General features: G+C 40.3%; 1 non-coding gene across 1 annotated transcript; it reads right to left on the bottom strand.

The window, feature by feature from the left end:
* Positions 1-6190: 6190 nt before the first annotated feature.
* Positions 6191-6310, bottom strand: LOC138140734 (5S ribosomal RNA). Its single transcript, XR_011162730.1, has one exon. It is a non-coding gene; the product is annotated as a 5S ribosomal RNA (ribosomal RNA).
* Between the last annotated feature and the right edge of the window lie 2171 nt (positions 6311-8481).

The raw sequence follows: 8481 nt of genomic DNA, 5'->3' as shown, positions 1-8481 counted from the left end.
GTACGGCCTGAATGTTGGGTAAGACACCGCCTTGGGCGATCGTAACTCCGGACAGGAGTTTGTTCAATTCCTCGTCGTTTCTGATGGCCAGCTGCAGATGACGCGGTATAATACGTGTCTTCTTGTTGTCACGGGCAGCGTTTCCTGCCAATTCTAGAACTTCGGCGGCTAAGTACTCCATGACGGCGGCCAAATAGACGGGAGCTCCTGCACCGACGCGTTCCGCGTAATTTCCTTTTCTGAGAAGACGATGTATCCTACCCACCGGAAACTGGAGACCGGCACGGCTCGAACGGGATTTCGCTTTTCCCTTCACTTTACCTCCTTTACCGCGACCTGACATTTTAAGTTCGTTCGTTAGACACCACGAGAAGTAATAAAACTGACGGACGGGACTCGTCGATTGTAAAAGCTGGTAGCTGTGCTTCGAATTTATAGCCTCCGTGATAGGAGAATAGGACGTGACGATTGGTGGGAGCCCGTTTTCAGGTGGGGTTCTGGTGAACACACTACCTATCAGAAAGGTGGTGGTGCAAAGTTAACGCACGCACACGAGTCAGAGCAGTTCGCGAGTTTGTTGAATCGAATTGAATTGAAAAATGCCGCCGAAGACAAGTGGTAAGGCAGCCAAGAAGGCCGGGAAAGCTCAGAAGAACATTTCCAAGAGCGACAAAAAAAAGAAGCGCAGGAGGAAGGAGAGCTATGCCATCTACATCTACAAGGTGTTGAAACAAGTCCATCCCGACACCGGTATCTCTAGTAAGGCTATGAGCATAATGAACAGTTTCGTGAACGACATCTTCGAACGTATCGCCGCTGAAGCTTCCCGTCTGGCACACTACAACAAACGTTCGACGATCACCAGCAGAGAAATTCAAACTGCCGTGCGTCTGTTGTTGCCCGGTGAGTTGGCCAAGCACGCCGTCTCCGAAGGTACCAAAGCCGTCACCAAGTACACCAGTTCGAAATAGATGTTTTTCGTTTTCGACACATTTATAAACGGTTCTTTTCAGAACCACAAAAACTCTCGAACAAAAAAGAAAAAGACGTGAAACAGCGATTTTTAATTAACTTTTATTATGTCATTATTATTATTATTAGGTTTCATGCATTATCGGTATTTTGCACCCATGCCTATCCAACTTGTAGTTATGTGGTTATTGTATTCGAAATAATTTAGTTGATTGAGGTTATGTTATGAATAAATTTCTATTTTGCCAGAATACAACTCTTCGGAAGAAGAAATCAAATAAACAATCGTACATCTGCTGAACAACCTAGTTGATGGTTGATGGATTTGCATTACCCAGCATATAGCCTAAATGTTCATCTTTAGTGAAATTAAAATTACTTAGCTTTTTTAAGAAAGAAAAAATTAGAACGAATTCTCATCGAAAAAACCGCGATTCCTACAAATGATACAGATGGTTTTGTAGTCGCGTATGTTATTGAATACAATGAGCCGACATTTTTCCGACTCTTTGTTTCATCGAAAACGTTGTTGACATTAGCAAGGAACGTTAAGGATTCCCTGAAACAGACAATTTCACTGTTTTGGAATAGCAGTATGTGCAAATGAGAGGACAGAAGACTTTGAAAAAAGGAGTGAACAAAACTGTACTTTAGTACAGAATGTTATGTTTATTTTAATTTCAATTGTTCCTGTTTTAATGAGATTTTTTATGTTCCTAAATCATTTTCTATTTTTTTTTTCATTAGAGAAGAGTTATTGTCGAGTTATTATCTCTACCTAGCATAAAAATTAAAATACTTTGCAACATTACGTTATTATACATTGCATATCTGACATAAAATACTTGCAAAAATTACTTAGCTAATTAATATTACGCATGACAACTCACATTATTTACTTTGCAAAACATTATAGAATACATAACAGATAATTGTGACCCTGTGTATTGTTCATTGGAATTAAAATAAAAAAAACGTGATTTCGTCAATCGCCGTTATTTGCGACTTCAGGCAACTGTCGCTAAGAGCTATTTTTGTTTCTCCGTTCAATTTCCCGATAAAATCGTCGACTTAGTTATTAACTAAGTTCTTCAGTTAGGTGGTATCAACAATACCACAATAGCCATGTTGCCGGAGTTTTTTGATAAAAGACTTGCTAGTTGGAATACAGAAAATATTTACCAAACACCTATTCACGATAATAAACCGGGGCACTATTGTGGGTTTTCGGTTGGTTTTATATTATATTAGGTACTCACCCTTCGTAACGTGTCTCCACGAAAAAACGTCACTTTCACACTAACCACCTTTCGTTTTAACTCTCGCGACGATAACTGAAATGTTGACGCGCGCCGGACAGATTCACGGACATACAACCACCCACCCACCCCGCGCCCCGGTTTCCGTCTGGACTGGTTCTGTCGTCCGAGTGAGTGCCAAAAATTAGCGTTCGTCTATTAAATGATTGTCGGATGATGATTATTGACGGACACTTTTATCGCACCCGATCACACTTTAGTTACTACCTACGTTTAGTATCGACGACGCATCGTTTCGATTATTGAAATTCGAATTGAATTTTTTTTTTTTCTAGTTTTCGACGTAGATTCGCGTGACACAAATATTATGAGCCTTTTTGGATCGATTTCGTGTGCATCACGCCATTTCTACGGGCGAACGTGAATGTGTGATGTTGACGTGATGGAAGCAACGTTTAGGCAATCCGCATTACGTATTACTATCAATTATATTTTAAACGAATGAAAACTTCAATTCAGAAGTGTGATAATCCCGATCCATTCAAGTTTTGTTAATTTTAGATTAAAAATGCGTGAGTATTGTACTATTGCTAACGATGCCAAAACATCGCATATTCAATGTAAAAAGAACAAGAGCAACGGGCCATTAAGTTAATTTAAAAATAACTCGTACCGGATAAGTCGAATACGTATCCAGGGAAAATTTATTAATTTTAAAATTGACCGGCGGAAACAGGTTCTCGCCTCCCACCACTTTTGTGTAGCGGCCGCCAAATCAATTTTGTTTTTATATAATTGATTCAAAAAATTGAAATTCACGCATAGTTATCTGTGCCTGAAGTGGGTCATTTTCATTGCATTGTTAGTAAGATCGAAACCATAGAAACCATACAAAACGCATACGACTATTTCTGTTTTTCATTTCACGCACTGTTTTTTATTAGTTACCTAGCAACATGGTCACTGCATTGAAACTTCAGAGTTCCTTCAAAAATTTGAATTTTTAATTTCAATTTTTTGAATCAATGATTTAATATAAAAATAACTATTGTGGAAAACAGCAAAAAATAAAATAATACCACTAATTGGCGGCTGGTCAGGATAGACCTAACGTTCGAAATTTAGAAAAATATTTTTTTTATTTTAATACTGTTACTTTTCTAATGAAGTGCGAAATAAGTTGTGCCCCATAGCTATCTTTTTTATTTTTCACTACGACAATTACAAAGTGTTGATATTCACAACTTTTCGTGAGCACTTCGATAGAAATGAACAAGAACGCAGGAAAATTCCACACCGAATATTAATATTCTGTCTTGGCCCATGTTTACTTTTATCTACCGCAAAACAAAATGTTCGGATTTGTCAGGGGTATTCTGATTTAAAAAAAGAAGAACATTTGACGAATATTTTAAGTCTCAAACGTTTGGAAAATAATGCAACAACAATTCATAGACTACAAAAAAGCCTATGATTCAGTACCACATTCATGGTTAATTAAAATTCTTAAAATTTATAAAATTAATATTAAATTAAATCACCTTCTTTATATGGATGACATAAAACTTAACAATAACTGAAAATCAATCAATATGTCGTGGTCATTACGAAAATTTAGAATATATAACTAAAGAAGGAGAAATCATTAAAAATTTAAATAAAGGAGAATTTTATAAATATTTAGGTATTAATCAATCAAATCAAATTAAATCTATTCTTTTGGTGTTATAAAATGGTCCAAAACTAATTTAAAGAATATAAATATTCAAACTAGAGTTCTCTTTACAAAATTTTGTAAACATCACCCCAAATCTGCTGTTGAAAGATTTAATTTACCACGCGAAAATGGTGGTAGGGGTTTTTCAAATCTAGAAATTCTACAACACAATCAAATTGCTTCACTAAAAAATTATTTTCTCAATAGAGCTCGTGATATGACACTATAGCAAATATAAAACAAAAGTCTTTACATGGGAGATATTTTAAAGAGCTGAGGGTTTTATATTTGCAATACAAGATCTTGCACCGTTTTGGCTCACAGCGAATATAAAAAACGTCATGATATATTCGCAAAAATTATACACATGAATTTAGCAGTTAAATTCAATTTATTAAAGGATACACAACCACATTACATTTATAAACCAGAAAGTTGTTTAGAAAATGACAATTACAAATTATATTTTGATCGCACAGTTTTAACTGACATTCACATTCAGCATAACAGACCAGACATTATTATTTTAAATAAACAACAAAAGCAAGCATATCTTTTAGATATAGCTGTTCCAAATTCACACAATATAACACAGACATATAATACAAAAATTAATAAATATATTATTATAATTTCAGCAACAGGAATAGTACCGCAATCTCTTTTTAAAAATTTAAAAATTTTGGACTTAGAGAACACATAAAACACAAAAAAGTCAAAATGTGGAGGCGAGACGCCGGTAATTATGTTGATAAGCACTGCACTACTGCCGCCGGGTGGAGGTGGGATACGAAAAGAAGATGCTCTCACTGCTCTCACTCACAATAAGTTCGGAAAAACCGAATTTTATTATCGTATTTAATTGACGTCACAGTTACTTTGGCGAAACAGGAGCTCGCTTTTCGAAGGCATGATGAAAAAGACAGACGAATCAATTTGATATATAAAACCTAACAGGAACGGCTGGTCCATGAGGTCATTTGGGTAATGACCCCCTAAAAAATAAAGGTTTTACCCAACACCAGCCGCGACTGCAATGTACACAAGACTATGACTGCTACATATTATGTTATTTCAACCAAATCAGAAGTACAATAATTTTGAAAAGTAAGTGCAATGTATACTTCTAAATCTATCTAAATTTATTAATATGTAATTTTTTTCAAAACTATCGATCTTTCTTTGAAACATTTTCAATTCACAATTCACTGTTGGAAGCGCTGTACTTTTTAGTATAAATACGTATACGAAAAATTAAAATAATAGTTGAATTAACACATCGTTAAATGTTACGAGGAACATAGTTTTTTGGATTACACAGCAAAATCTTGGAATTTCAGTCCGATATTACTCCATTGAGTCTTTGGACTCACAAATAAATACCTCGAAAAGCCGACAAACATCTGTCTAGAACTTTTCTAGTAACCAGAGGGTATCGTAAACGACCCGTGTTTAGACCTCTTTCGTGAAAGTGACCGACCGCCGGCGCCGCTCGATTTCGTCATAAATCTCAGCCGTACCCCCCACGATAATTGACAAGTCTGTCATACAGCCCTACCATTTAAAACCTTTATTCTCTTCGTTTTAAAAATAGTTTCGCATGGTTTTTCTCTCTTCTCGTTTTACAATGGTCCAGTGACTAATAAATGAGTGTTGTGTTATGAGTTTGTTCGAGCTCAAAAAAACGTGGTTCGAAATTGTTTAACGTTTAACGAATGGTAAGTTATTCTAGTTTTTATGTTGGTCTTAACGTGTTAGGGGCCAAGAATACAACATTGTCTGTCCATTATAACATAGAACTGATATGTTGAATTCAGATCTCTAATTATTTAAAAACCAAAAAAATAAAGCAGCAGTCAAAGTGGCATGTACGCGTAACCTAATATATATTTTTTTTACATTAAAAGATCGCCGTCTTCCTCGTCGCACTTACGACATTTGCATATGTTATCTTTGTTAAACTCACGGAAGGAATATAATGAACCGGTCACCCGTCCAAGTGCTGACCGCTGCCCGCGTGGCTTACCTTCGGTGATCGAACGACAACCTTTACCGTTTGACGAGTTTTTATTCTGCAATTGTTTACAATTAATCGACAAAAAAAATTGTTTTCTTAATTATCTAGTACTTAAAGCTATGAATCTACATTATACGGGTCTGTGCATGTTTCCGAATACCTGCACGAAAAACAAATCGGTTCGGTGGTTGCTATGGATTTCAAAAAAAAACAAAAAGTGTTGGGGGGCAACGGCACGCGGTGTTCCCAAGCGGTCACCCATCCAAGTACTGACCGCGCCCGACGTTGCTTAACTTCGGTGATCGGACGAGAACCGGTGCTTTTCAACGTGGTATGGCCGTTGCCGTGGTGTTTAGGTGTGATCGTTGGTGTAAAATATATTGCTTTTAACATTCCGATGCACGAATATGAACATCAAAACGCGATGCGTTTCGTTTCCGTATGCACTTACCCTCTGACGACCGACGTCGGACCGAACTAACGGGAAATCCCACAACAACCACCACGTCACGCTCTAACGACAAGAGAGACTACTAGACGGACTGGCGATCTCCCGCGTCGCACATTTTTCGACCGCCGGCGGCGGTGGAAAATCCAGAATTTCACCCCACCTACCGCGCTGCTTGCTCCGACGACGACGAGATTCCCACATTTGGATCGACCGAAATATGTAAGTAATATCAGGAAGTTCCGATTTTCGAGAGGAGACCTGTGTTTCTATTTACCTATCTATAATAATTATCGTTATAATCATCATATCATTATTATTATTATTAACATTATTATTTATTACCATTATTATTATTATTATTATTATTTATCGTCCCTCGGATTCGGCGATCTTCGAAAATCCAAGTTGGACCGTTAGACATTCGAACGCGGTGTGCGTGGCTGACGAGTTGTTATTTTTGGCGTTTTTTCTTCGATCTTCACCCCGACTTCGGACGACGCAGGTCGGACACGAAATTACGAAGAGAGAAAGACGGAAGAAAGGAAGAAAACCTGAAGATCCGTCGAAGAAAATATCGGAAAACTCGTAGGTGCGGCATCGGTCGGACGATGAAGACCGTCTCCTTTCGGATGATCCTCTCGACGGACTTTCGGCCGTCCCGAAGGGTCCGGACGGCAACGGGACCCGTCGTCGACTCGTCCCGTTTCAACTTCCGCCGAAAACGATCGACCTGAACGTCGGAGAGGCGGTTCGCGGCATCCTGTTGTCGGAATTGCCTCGGTTCGAACACCAGGTCCTTTCTGTGCTTCGACCGTTTCGGAAGCGTTTGGCGACGCGAAGATGTCGTAAAATCGAGAAGGTGGCGCGGTATTCCGGGAAGAGATGGACCAATATTTCGGCGAACGAAATATGGATTCCCGGAATCGACGCGTCTACCCCGCACCGCCGACGTAAACCGTCGGTCCCGAATCGAAACCGTGACGACCCGGATTTAGGGCTGGTGGTTGGAGGGGCGTGTACCTGATTCGAAACCCACCGACGTTCCGAGACGAACTTCGCTATCTCCAGGGAAACTTCGGAAACCGAGTTCGGCCAGCTTGATCACACGGTGGCGATGGTGATCGAGGAAAGAGGACGATGCCATCACGCGGGCAACGATTCCGAGGCCTGCAATTTCTTCGACGGCGGACGCGGTGCGCGTTCAGTCTTCCGTCCGCAGTGGCGACTATTTTATAAAGACTTAGAAAATTTTTTTGTTCAATTCTCGTTCACGAGGTGCTCGAAGTGTACGTGTGTGAGCAAGTGTTTTTTCAATAATTATTATTAACTTTTAACGTTTTAACGTGAAAGATGGCCGACGTCGAAAATCAAACAGCATCATCGGTCACCACCGGTTCCGCTGCCACCCCTCAATCCCACGCGAAGAAAGAGAAAAAAGCGAAAAATCCCAGGGCGAAACCGTCCCATCCTCCGACATCCGAGATGGTAAACAACGCCATCAAGGGACTCAAGGAACGCGGAGGATCGTCTCTTCAGGCCATCAAGAAGTTCGTCGCCGCAAATTACAAAGTCGACGCCGAAAAGGTCGCCCCTTTCATCAAGAAATATCTGAAAGGCGCCGTGGCGTCGGGATCTCTGGTTCAGACGAAAGGTAAGGGCGCGTCGGGTTCGTTCAAGCTCGCCTCGTCCACCTCCGGTGGTGCCAAAGTCGCCTCCGCCTCCGACAAGAGGAAACCCGCTTCGTCCGCCGCATCCAAGACGAAAAAATCATCCGCCAAACGTACCGCCGTCGCGACGACTTCCGACAAGGCTTCCTCGAAGACAGCCAAAAAACAAGCCTCCCCCAAAGCGAAGAAGACTGCTGCCGAAAAGAAGAGCGCCGTCGCTGCCTCCGCCGCCGCAGCGAAAGCCAAGAAATCGGCCGCCTCCTCGGCAGAAAAGAAAACTAGAGCCGCCCCGAAACCCCGATCGCCTTCCAAAGCGAAGAAATCTAACAAGGCTGGTCCGACTAAAAAACCCAAAGCACCCAAACCCAAGACAGCCAAAGCCATTCCTGTCAAGGTGA

The sequence above is a fragment of the Tenebrio molitor genome, unplaced genomic scaffold (genome assembly GCF_963966145.1).
Source record: "Tenebrio molitor unplaced genomic scaffold, icTenMoli1.1 SCAFFOLD_183, whole genome shotgun sequence".
Taxonomy (NCBI): domain Eukaryota; kingdom Metazoa; phylum Arthropoda; class Insecta; order Coleoptera; family Tenebrionidae; genus Tenebrio; species Tenebrio molitor.
Note: the sequence above shows the minus strand (reverse complement) of the source record. Positions and strands in the feature narration are given on the sequence as shown.